The sequence below is a fragment of the Martes martes genome (genome assembly GCF_963455335.1).
Source record: "Martes martes genome assembly, chromosome: 6".
Classification (NCBI taxonomy): Eukaryota; Metazoa; Chordata; class Mammalia; order Carnivora; family Mustelidae; genus Martes; species Martes martes.
This window is the reverse complement of record NC_137893.1, coordinates 85,042,981-85,052,790: the sequence shown is the minus strand read 5'-3', so window position 1 is coordinate 85,052,790 and position 9,810 is coordinate 85,042,981. Positions and strand designations below refer to the sequence as shown.

At 43.7% G+C, this 9,810-nt stretch overlaps 1 protein-coding gene across 2 annotated transcripts in view; it reads left to right on the top strand.

The window, feature by feature from the left end:
* Nucleotides 1-1,461: 1,461 nt before the first annotated feature.
* BTBD9 (BTB domain containing 9) overlaps nt 1,462-9,810 on the top strand; it is a 411,032-nt gene continuing 402,683 nt past the window's right edge. For both annotated transcript variants that reach the window (XM_080806282.1, XM_080806283.1), the window contains exon 1: nt 1,462-1,624. The gene's annotated coding sequence lies outside the window, so the exon portion shown is untranslated. The remainder of the gene's footprint in view (nt 1,625-9,810) is intronic.

Below are 9,810 nucleotides of genomic sequence, written 5' to 3'. Positions count from 1 at the left end.
TTGATGGCAATTTTCTTTTAAGAGAAAAGAATGGGATGGGCTATATATGTACAGTTTCTCCTTTTAAATTCACCAATCAGGAAGTCACTGCTTCAGGGAGTAGTGAGCGGGCAGGTGCAGTGAGAGGCCAGGAGTATTATATTAATGGCTATCACTCCAAATGGAAAGAAACATCATGAGCGGAGTCCAAATGGACTCCAGATTCCATTTGGAGTGACAGCCATTAATATAATACTCCTGGCCTCTCCCAGCACCAGCCCCAGTGGAGATTGTTTCCCCAATAAGCAGATTTATATTTGAACTCATCACCATCTCATTCCACAAATCTGATCATCCTCCAACAGTCTCACCACCACTATCTTGTAACTTAGTACAGAAACTGGTGGATAACCCAGACTCATCTTTCTTCCCATCTTGCTAAATGGTTCCACCAACTATTTCAGCACCCATACTAGAAACTTGTCCTTCTTACATATCCCCCACTCAGTTCTGTCAATTCTACCACCTTAACAGCGCTCACATTTATTCTTTCTCCTACATTTCTATTGCCAATACCTTTGTTAAGGCTCTTATCACTTCTTAACTGGAGTATAGCAATCGCCTCAATACTGGTCTCCTGGTCTGAAGTCTTACTCTTCCTGTTCATTTTCACTTCCATACCTTGCTCATGAAACACCCTTCGACTAGAATTATGTCCTTTTTAGATAGTCTCAAACCCCCCACACCCTGGTACCCCAGTCTGTACAAACGTCAAGCAAAATTGCCTATCCAACATCAGCCAGGATGAGACTTGAACCTGGGTTTCTCTGACTCCAAAGTCCCTGCTCTCTTCTGCTCTTGCTTGGCCGTCTTCTCCTATAATAAAAATATTTTAAAGTCTAATGGGCTTTATACCCTACAAAGTAAGTTTGCATACATTATTTCCTCTTAGCCTCACAATTCTGACGGCAGGCAGGATGGGTACTGTTAGCCCCATTTATAAAATAAGTTAACGGGAATTCAAGGATCGGTCCATCACACCCTGCTGCTCGGTTAACGAGAGTCACTCAGCAGTCTTCCACGTCAACAGCGCCCGCAGCCCCTTTTGGTTCCACTCCCTGTACAACCTTCCCGCACTTCGCAGAAATACCAACGGGATCCGCACGGGTCTGGACGAGGCCACTGCTCTCGCAACCACGGGAGCCCTGGAACCTCGCGGCAGGGACCGTCCCATTTGCAGTGACGCAATCGGTGACGCCATACATTGACGTATGGTGACGTGACTTACCCGGAGCCAAGTGCTGGCAGGGCAGCCACACCCTGGAGCCCCCAGCTAAGGAGGGCGACGGGTCGGGCGGGTGGGGAAACGGAGCAAAACCCGCCAGGGGGCACCTCCGACCCTAAACCCTCAGATCCCGCCTCCCCGCCGCCGACCGGTTGCTAAGTGACGCCAGCGCGCAGAGGCGCGTGCGCGGCCACGGCGGTGTGCGTGAGGGCGGACGCGCGCCGCGGCGGCGGCGGCGGCTGCGGCGGCGAGGACGGCGGCGACGACGGCGGCCGAGGGGGCGGTGGCTACGAGGGGCGTGCGGAGCAGGCGGAAGAGGCGTCCGTACGGGCGGCTAGGTCGCAGAGGATCATCGTTGGGGTGAGTAGCCGGGGCCTCGGAAGGGAGGTGGGGCCTGGCCGCACCTGCTGCGCGGGCCCGGGGCGCGGGAACGCGCGCCCCCACTGTACCCGCGCGCGCCACTCCACGCCCCTGTGCCGCTTTTTCCGGGGGCGGGGAAGGAGCGGGGACGGGGGCTGGCGAGGGTCAGTTTCCGGGCGCGGGCGCTCCGGCAAGCGGCAGCGAGGGGCCGGTGAAGACAGTGTAGTCCCGGAAGGTGTAGTGGGAAGTAGGTGTCTGGGGGTGTCTGAGTGGCTTTGCTAGGCTCCCAAACAGAGAAGTCGGAATCTGGAGAAGCCCAGGTTCCCAGAGCAGTCTCGCAGCCTGCCTGAGGGTTGACCGAGCGACCGAGAGGAGGCGGAACTGAGGACGCGGGGTTGGGGTTCAAAAAGTTTGGCATGTTGGGGCCTTCTTCGCCCCTGCCCTGGCTGGGCTCTGAGGAGGAGCAGGTTGTTATGGAGAGAGTTGTGAATCAGTGCCGGCATGCGTCGTCAGACACACCCACGACCCGGGGAAGGCGATCTGTCAGTACTGATAGGGGGCGGCCAACCTGTTGCCTCGAGTTTCCAACTTCGCATGTATGTGCACGTGCCTAATGCACGCATACAACTTTGCCCTAGGCATTCTGTCACATTGTTGCTAAGGATTTTGAGGCCGGGGGCGGATATCCATCCTAAGATCTCACTTCCTCGTAGACTCAAATCAGCTGTTTCATTTCTCAGACCCCCTGTTGTTTTTTTGTCATCGTGAAGGCCAAGGAAGCAGGGAGGCACTGTTTTTTGTCTTCCTTAAAAGTAGTACAGACTTGCTAGTTACTAGGCAGAAAATACAGATTCTGTTCAACGTGCGGGCTAGAAAATGGTGGTGGTAGGGCAAGCCTTGAGGGTAAGGTGCAGCAAATCAACGCGGACCAGTACTCTGTGCAATGGATCCCCTTGTGAGTCAGTGTGTGGCGGTTGTAGTTACCGTCCTTGGGAAAAAGAGTATTGGAGGTACAGAAGTAGTCAATATTTCCCGACTTTTGATTAAGGCAATGCCTAGAACTGGTACAGAGACTACCCTGAAATTTAATCGTGATCTGTGCATGAAAATTGAAGAAATTAACTTGTGAGTTTTCGTTCAGCTCTAAAATTTTGTGGTTCAGTTTCCTAACAGAGGATCTGTAAAGTATGCTGCCTGAGGTGCTTACATGTTGGAAGCAATAATCTTGCTCTGTAGCACATAGAGTACTGGAAATTCAGTGTCTCTTCTCTGGACAGTACCCGTTTTTAGGACAGGTATCATGTCATTTTTATTCATGGCTATCTCTTAAGCATCTACTGAAGTTTGCCGCATGTCATTTTTATTCATGGCTATCTCTTAAGCATCTACAGAAGCATCTACAGAAAAATACCTATAAAAAATAGGTATTTTTTAATATATTGCACTGTGTTTATTAATATACAGCAGACATTTAATTTAGTTCATCAAGTAGTTAATACATGTGCCCCCCTACCCTATACCATGTAACATGTGGGAGGAGGGTTGATGATGTAGAAGACCTGTTTTTTGTTTTGTTTTGTTTTGTTTTTAAGAGCAATCTGGCTGGGAAAACAAAGCATATGTATGTTAAATCATGAAACCAGATGAGGCAGTATGTAACCAAGTGCTATGGGAGGAGCTGTACTTTAAGTGCAGGAGAAATTTAGAAAAGTTAAGACCTGTGGTGGGCTGAGTTAGCGAACTCTTTGCAAGAGGTTAAGATTTGATCCGGTCTTTGAAAGAGCTATAAAATTTGAATGAGAGAAAAGAAATCACGTGTTGAGAAGATCGTGTGAGTGTGGTTGATGGGGGATATATAGAGGAGACAGACCTTCAGATCCTGTCCAGTGAATGGGGTAGGAGACGTCTGATAGGGAGATACTGGAGAGAGAAGGTTTAGTAGGCTGGGAAGGGAAAGTGTTATGATGAAGGCAGGCTTATCAGATCCCACTGATAACGGGGATAAGGATAAGGCCAGCTTTTTGGATGGCATGGGAGTTGTGTTAAAATAGAGTCTTAGACAAAAATACATGTTATCCTTACTTAAACTTAGGGAATATTATGGTTGAACCAGGATCAGGTTGTTGTATACTTCTGATTTCAGTTACTAATTTGAATAAATGCTTCGCTAATGTGAATGTATCTTATGTATTTAGCCAGCAGTGCCTGTCCCCATTTCTAAAATTTGCCTGATGTGCTTGGGCCTCTCCATTGGAAATCTGAAATAATGTACCCAAAACAATTATCCAGCCACTCTCGGTGACACAGTTTTGCTTGGGATTATCTCTTACAGTGGTCTGTAAGGATTGTAGTTACGGCTGATCCTGTAATATATACAAAGAATGTTTGCTGGGAAAGGAGTCTGTTTGCAGAAGGATGCTACAAAATATTGACAGAAAGTTTTGAGAAAATTAAAAATGTTGCCGCTGAATATTGAACCTTTGGTCTTTATAATATCTTTTGTTGTTATGTGGAAATTCTTTTGAGTGGTACATAAACCTGAAGTTGAATTGCTAACCTACCCTGTGTAAAGTTGCAACACCAAATGTTGCATTATTTAACAACTCAGCAAATATTTATTGGGTGCTGGCTATGGCTAGATACTGTGGTGGGTGCTGAGAACACAAACAACAAGACACAGTCTACCCTCTGAGATACTAAGTGTTCGTCAGGCTAGACTAACCCCTAAATGTGGTGTGTTATAAGAGTTAATCACTTTGGAATAAGTAAAATGCTGAGGGCATTGATGACTTTGGCTGGGGAAATATTGATAGAATCAGGGAAAGCTTTAAAGAGAAGAGGATAGAACTTATTAGCCCTGAAAGTTAAGTAGAATTTTGCACACATAAAAGGGAAAACAGGCATTCCAAGCAGAGGGGAGAGCATAAGCAAAGTTGCCAAAGATTAAAAATAATAGGATTTTCAGAAAACCTTGAGTTGTTTCTAGATGAGATAAGAAAGGTATATTTGGAGCCAAATTATGAAGGGGTTTTCCATTCCATTCTAAAAAGCCTAGACTTTCTTCCCTCCAATGTCACCCCCATGTTGGTGATGGAGGGCCTTGGAAAGTGGACTGATCAGATCACAAAGTTAACTCCCGGTTCCTATGCAAAATTGCATTAGTGTGGAGAGCCAGGGAGACCGGTTAGAATGTAGATAAAAGATGCTGGGAGCATGAAGAGGGAGAGTGGGAATGGGTGGACTGTAGAGGTATTTTAGATGTTAAGATCTTTTCTTTTTTTTTTTTAAGATTTTATTTATTTATTTGACAGACAGAGATCACAAGTAGGCAGAGAGGCAGGCAGAGAGGGAGGAAGGGAAGCAGACTCCCTGCTGAGCAGAGAGCCTGATGCGGGGCTCGATCCCAGGACCCTGGGATCATGACCTGAGCCGAAGGCAGAGGCTTTAACCCACTGAGCCACCCAGGCGCCCCAGATGTTAAAATCTTTAAATGTTATGACCAGCTAGAGGTGAGAGAGTGAGACGTCAAAGGTGTGTATGGCTTGAATAACTGGTGATTATGAGGACATTAAATTAGAAAACACAGGAGGAAGAACAGATATGCAATGGAGAGAAGAAATGATGGCATGTTAATTAACAGGTCCCTGTGTAGAGTTTAGAGAGAGCCAGAAGTGATTGGGATTTCTACTCCAGAGTTGATGAGGCAGTTTAGGAATAATTGTGACAATCTCCAAGGCTAAGGAAATAGTACTTTTCTAGGAGTGAGTATAGTAGTTAACTGTGGACTTTGGAGTCCAGAAAACCTGAGGTCAGATCTGTTTCACTTATTGGTTGGATTGGGCAACTGTGGGCAAGTTATTTAACATCTCTAAGCCTTAATTTCTTCCAAAAAGTGGGATTAATAATACCTTAAGGAATCATTGTGGAGATTAAATAAGATAGTATATGCACAATGATTGGCACAGTACCTACCTTATAAATGCTTAATAAATGATAGCTGTTGCTATTAGTAGTGGTAGTTATAGTTAGCATTGTAGAGGTAGTAGAAGAAGATATAACCACCCAAAAATTAGAGAATGAGAACTGAAAGTACAAGGAATGGAACTTCTGGACATCAACACTTAGATCAAACTTCGATTGGTCCGCAGACTTCAGCTTGCATGAGAAATACATGAGGCCTTGATAAAACACAGATTACTGGACCTCACGCCCATAGTTCCTGATTGAGTAGATCTGAGTGGGGTGGAGAATTTGCATTTTTAACACGTTCTTAGGTGATCCTGATGCTGGTATTCCCACGACCGCACTTTGAGAACTACTGACTTGAAGACTGATGAAAGGAGAGAAACCAGCATTGAGACTAACAAAGAGATTGAGGTGAATGGAGAACCAGGAGAGAGTTCAGAGAAGGTTAGGGAGTTATCAGTCTGAAAACTCTGTAGATCCACCAGTGTTCTTTCCAGTTCCATAGGCCTCATCACATTGTCATTTCTGTCTTCCCCAGAATTTGGCATAATGCTTGGCACATAGCATTGCTTGAATGAACCTTGGAAGCCCCTTAATACTGTCTATGTGTATGAGCGCACATACCGCACACACAGATTTCATTCATCCTCTTATATCTATGCTGAGTCATAGTGAAGATACTGTTTCTAATTTTACACACACACACACACACACACACACGAAATAACTACAGAAAATTTCTTTCAAATAGCTGATGTATTAGCTAGGTGCTGTGATTTCGTGTTAGATGTCCTAACCCCACCCCCATCATTTTTAATGTCACAGTCCAGTTTGCAAAATACTTGTCAATAACAAGTGTCAAGATTACAGTCTGTGTCTTGTATGAGGCACTTTGAAGGTTTATATGATAAGCAAATAATATACTCCCTGTACCTTGGAAGTTTACGATAGGTTGATCAAAAGAAAGGAGCAGGAGGAGATATGATCACAGAAATGTGGATCAAGAGGAACCTGAATATGAAGACTCATATCTTGTTTGCTGATATACTTTGGATCTTATGTGTCTCACATACTGAGGACTTTTGGCATACGGAGCAAATGTTAATTCTCGTCCCTGACAGGAATTCGTAAGAGAGTTCCATGGTATAAGAAAATCAAACACTAGTTGTGCAATAGTACAAGCAATAGTATAAGCACATAGTAAAGAGATTTCAGGAGGTAAGATGTAATTTAATGATGAGCTAGTTAGCTATTCACCATGCTTTCTGGGCTCTTGGTCTCTGTCATTTATAATAGTCAACATTTGTTAAGTAATGACCATGTGCCAGAAACTGTGTAAAGTGCTGGCCATAGAGAACTAATTGCTCTGAGCATCTATCTAACCCTGGCTTTAGTTGTGTAAATGAGTGTGAATCAGTGTGCATACATGTTGTCGGGGAAGATCTGATACCTGCATTTTATAATCTTAAGAATATATTAATATGAGCAGACCTCAAGGACTTGAAGTTAAATTCATTCAGCCTTATGTATACAAGGAGCCATGAAAAAAATATAAAAATAAATAAAAATTTTTGAAGATATATTTATTTGAGCAAAAGAGAGCATGAGCAGGAGGGCCAGAAGGAGAGAGAGAGCAAAAAAGAAAGAGAATGAGAGAGAGAAACTCAAGCAGACTGCTGAGCACGGAGCCTGGCATGGGGCCCTACCCCAGGACCCTGAGATCACGACCTGAGCCAAAACCAAGAGTGGGATGTTAACCGACTGTGCTACCCAGGGACCCCAATAAACAAGAAGTTTTAAGCAATCAAAGAATATATGCTTTGATAGAGGAGGAAAAAATGTATTTACAGTACTACATAGAATATGAAAAATGCTATATAAAGATTGGTCACAGAGTAGGTTCTCCAATGCTTGTTGAGTGCTTGAGTGTTAAGTTTTGATATCAGTTCATACATGAATGTTCCAGAAATTATAATGTCACAAATCCATATTAATTTCTTGGACTGCCTTTTGCATCTTTATAGGATACCAAAAAGTATCTGTCAGTGTGTGTCCTTGTTTTCTTGGTTTGGGAAGTGTACTTACAGTACATGTAAGCAGAAAGGTTATTAACAACTAGCTATTTGTCAAGTCACCGTATTATGCTAGGCTCTTTCTATATGTCATTTAATCCTTATAATAACAGGTTTGTAAGTTGAGTGCTATCTCCATTTTACTAATAAAGCAACTGAGACACAAAATGGGGAGAAAAGTTTGCCTGCCTTTTGTGGCTAGTGTGATGGGACAAGGCTTCAGCCCCAGGCCTGGACTCCAGAGCCAGTGCTCTTCGTGTCACCTACTGGTGTCAGCATGGGGCCCTAGCATGCAAATGTCCAGATGGAGAAATCCCATCTTGTTTCTGCTGATTTGGAACTTTTTGGGAGGAAATTAGAATTTTAATAATTGCCTGAATGATTGAAGGCAATTTAATAATATTTTTGGGTTAGAGGGGAAAAGGAGGTAGACATTTAAAAGATCTAATGCCGTCTTTTGTGAAGCCATGGTTTTATTTGACCATTTATTTATTTTTTAGCTGACTGACAAGAGATTTTACATAAACATCAGATTTTCTACTTTTCTATATATAGGTGCAAAAGTCTTCAATAGGAGGAACTGTACTGGGCGCCTGGGTGGCTCAGGGGGTTAAGCCGCTGCCTTTGGCTCAGGTCATGATCTCAGGGTCCTGGGATCGAGTCCCGCATCGGGCTCTCTGCTCAGCAGGGAGCCTGCTTCCCTCTCTCTCTCTCTGCCTGCCTCTGTCTACTGTGATCTCTCTCTCTGTCAAATAAATAAATAAATAAATCTTAAAAAAAAAAAAAAAAAGGAGGAACTGTACTTTTCCAAGCTAATGACATTTAAAGTAAATTCGGAACTCCTTTTTTATCACTTAGTGAAAAATACCTTGCTCGTCATCCTAAACAGTGTATACTTCTCTCCCTTCTCTCTACACCACTTATTCCTTCTACCCACCCACATGTTCGTTTTTTAATCTATTTACAAGTTAAATAGTTATCTGTATATTTTATTTGACCCTTTTGGGTCCTAGTTTTTTTTTTTTTTTTTAAGATTTTTATTTATTTGTTTGACACACAGAGAATAAGCAGGCAAAGTGGCAGGCAGGGAGAGAGGGGGAAGCAAGCTCCCGCTGAGCAGGGAGCCTGATGCGGGGCTCGATCCCAGGACCCTGAGATCATGACCTGAGCTGAAGGCAGAGGCTTAACCCACTGAGCCACCCAGGCGCCCCATACCTTCCAAACTTTTAGAAGAAAAATGCTTGCTTAAGCTGTGGTGGAAGGCAGGCATTTCAGCTTCCCCAGGGCACAGTGACTTTGGGTTTCATGGCTTGGATGAGGGTTTTAACTTTGTTCAAGTCCTTTGGGTACTTGAGAAATTCTTCTTGAGTAGGGTTTTTAAGTAGCTCCATTAGATTCCAAATCTCATTCTTTCGAAAGTGTATATAGAATATAGTTGGTTTAGGCAGAGAACCTTTTTGGAACATCACAGTTAGGTCATATTTTGGCACTTTATTTCTTTAGATTTTTTTTTTTAAAGATTTTTATTTATTTTAGAGAGAGACTGAGAGAGAGAGCGTGAGCAGGGATGGGGCAGAGGGAGAGGGAGAGAGAGTGTCAAGCAGACTGCACCGAGCATGGAGCTTGACTTGGGGCTCAGTCTCATGACCCTGAAATCATGACCTGAGCCAAAACCAAGGGTCAGAGGCTTACCCCTGAGCCACCCAGGCACCTCTGTTTCTTTAGATGTTAACCAGATCTAGATTTTACTGTCCCTACCCTAATAGGTAGCAATTACCTTACTTTTTTCTTTTTATTTTGACCCAATTTTAGACAGAAAAGAATTCTCCTATAACCTTTACTACATTCCCCCAAATGTTAACGTTTTACCACATCTGTTTTATCCCTTCTCTGTCTCTCATACACAGACACATACACACACTGTTCAAGAGTAAGCTGCAGAGCCTTATTTCCAATAGCTAAACTATGGAGGCAGCCCAGGTGCCCATCAATAGGTGAATGGATAAAGATGTGGTGTATATTCAACGGAATATTATTCAGCTATAAAAGAATGAAATCTTGCCATTTGTGTCAATATGGAGGGATCTAGAAGATACAGTGCTAGATGAAACAAGTTAATCAGAGGAAGACAAATACCACGTGATTTCA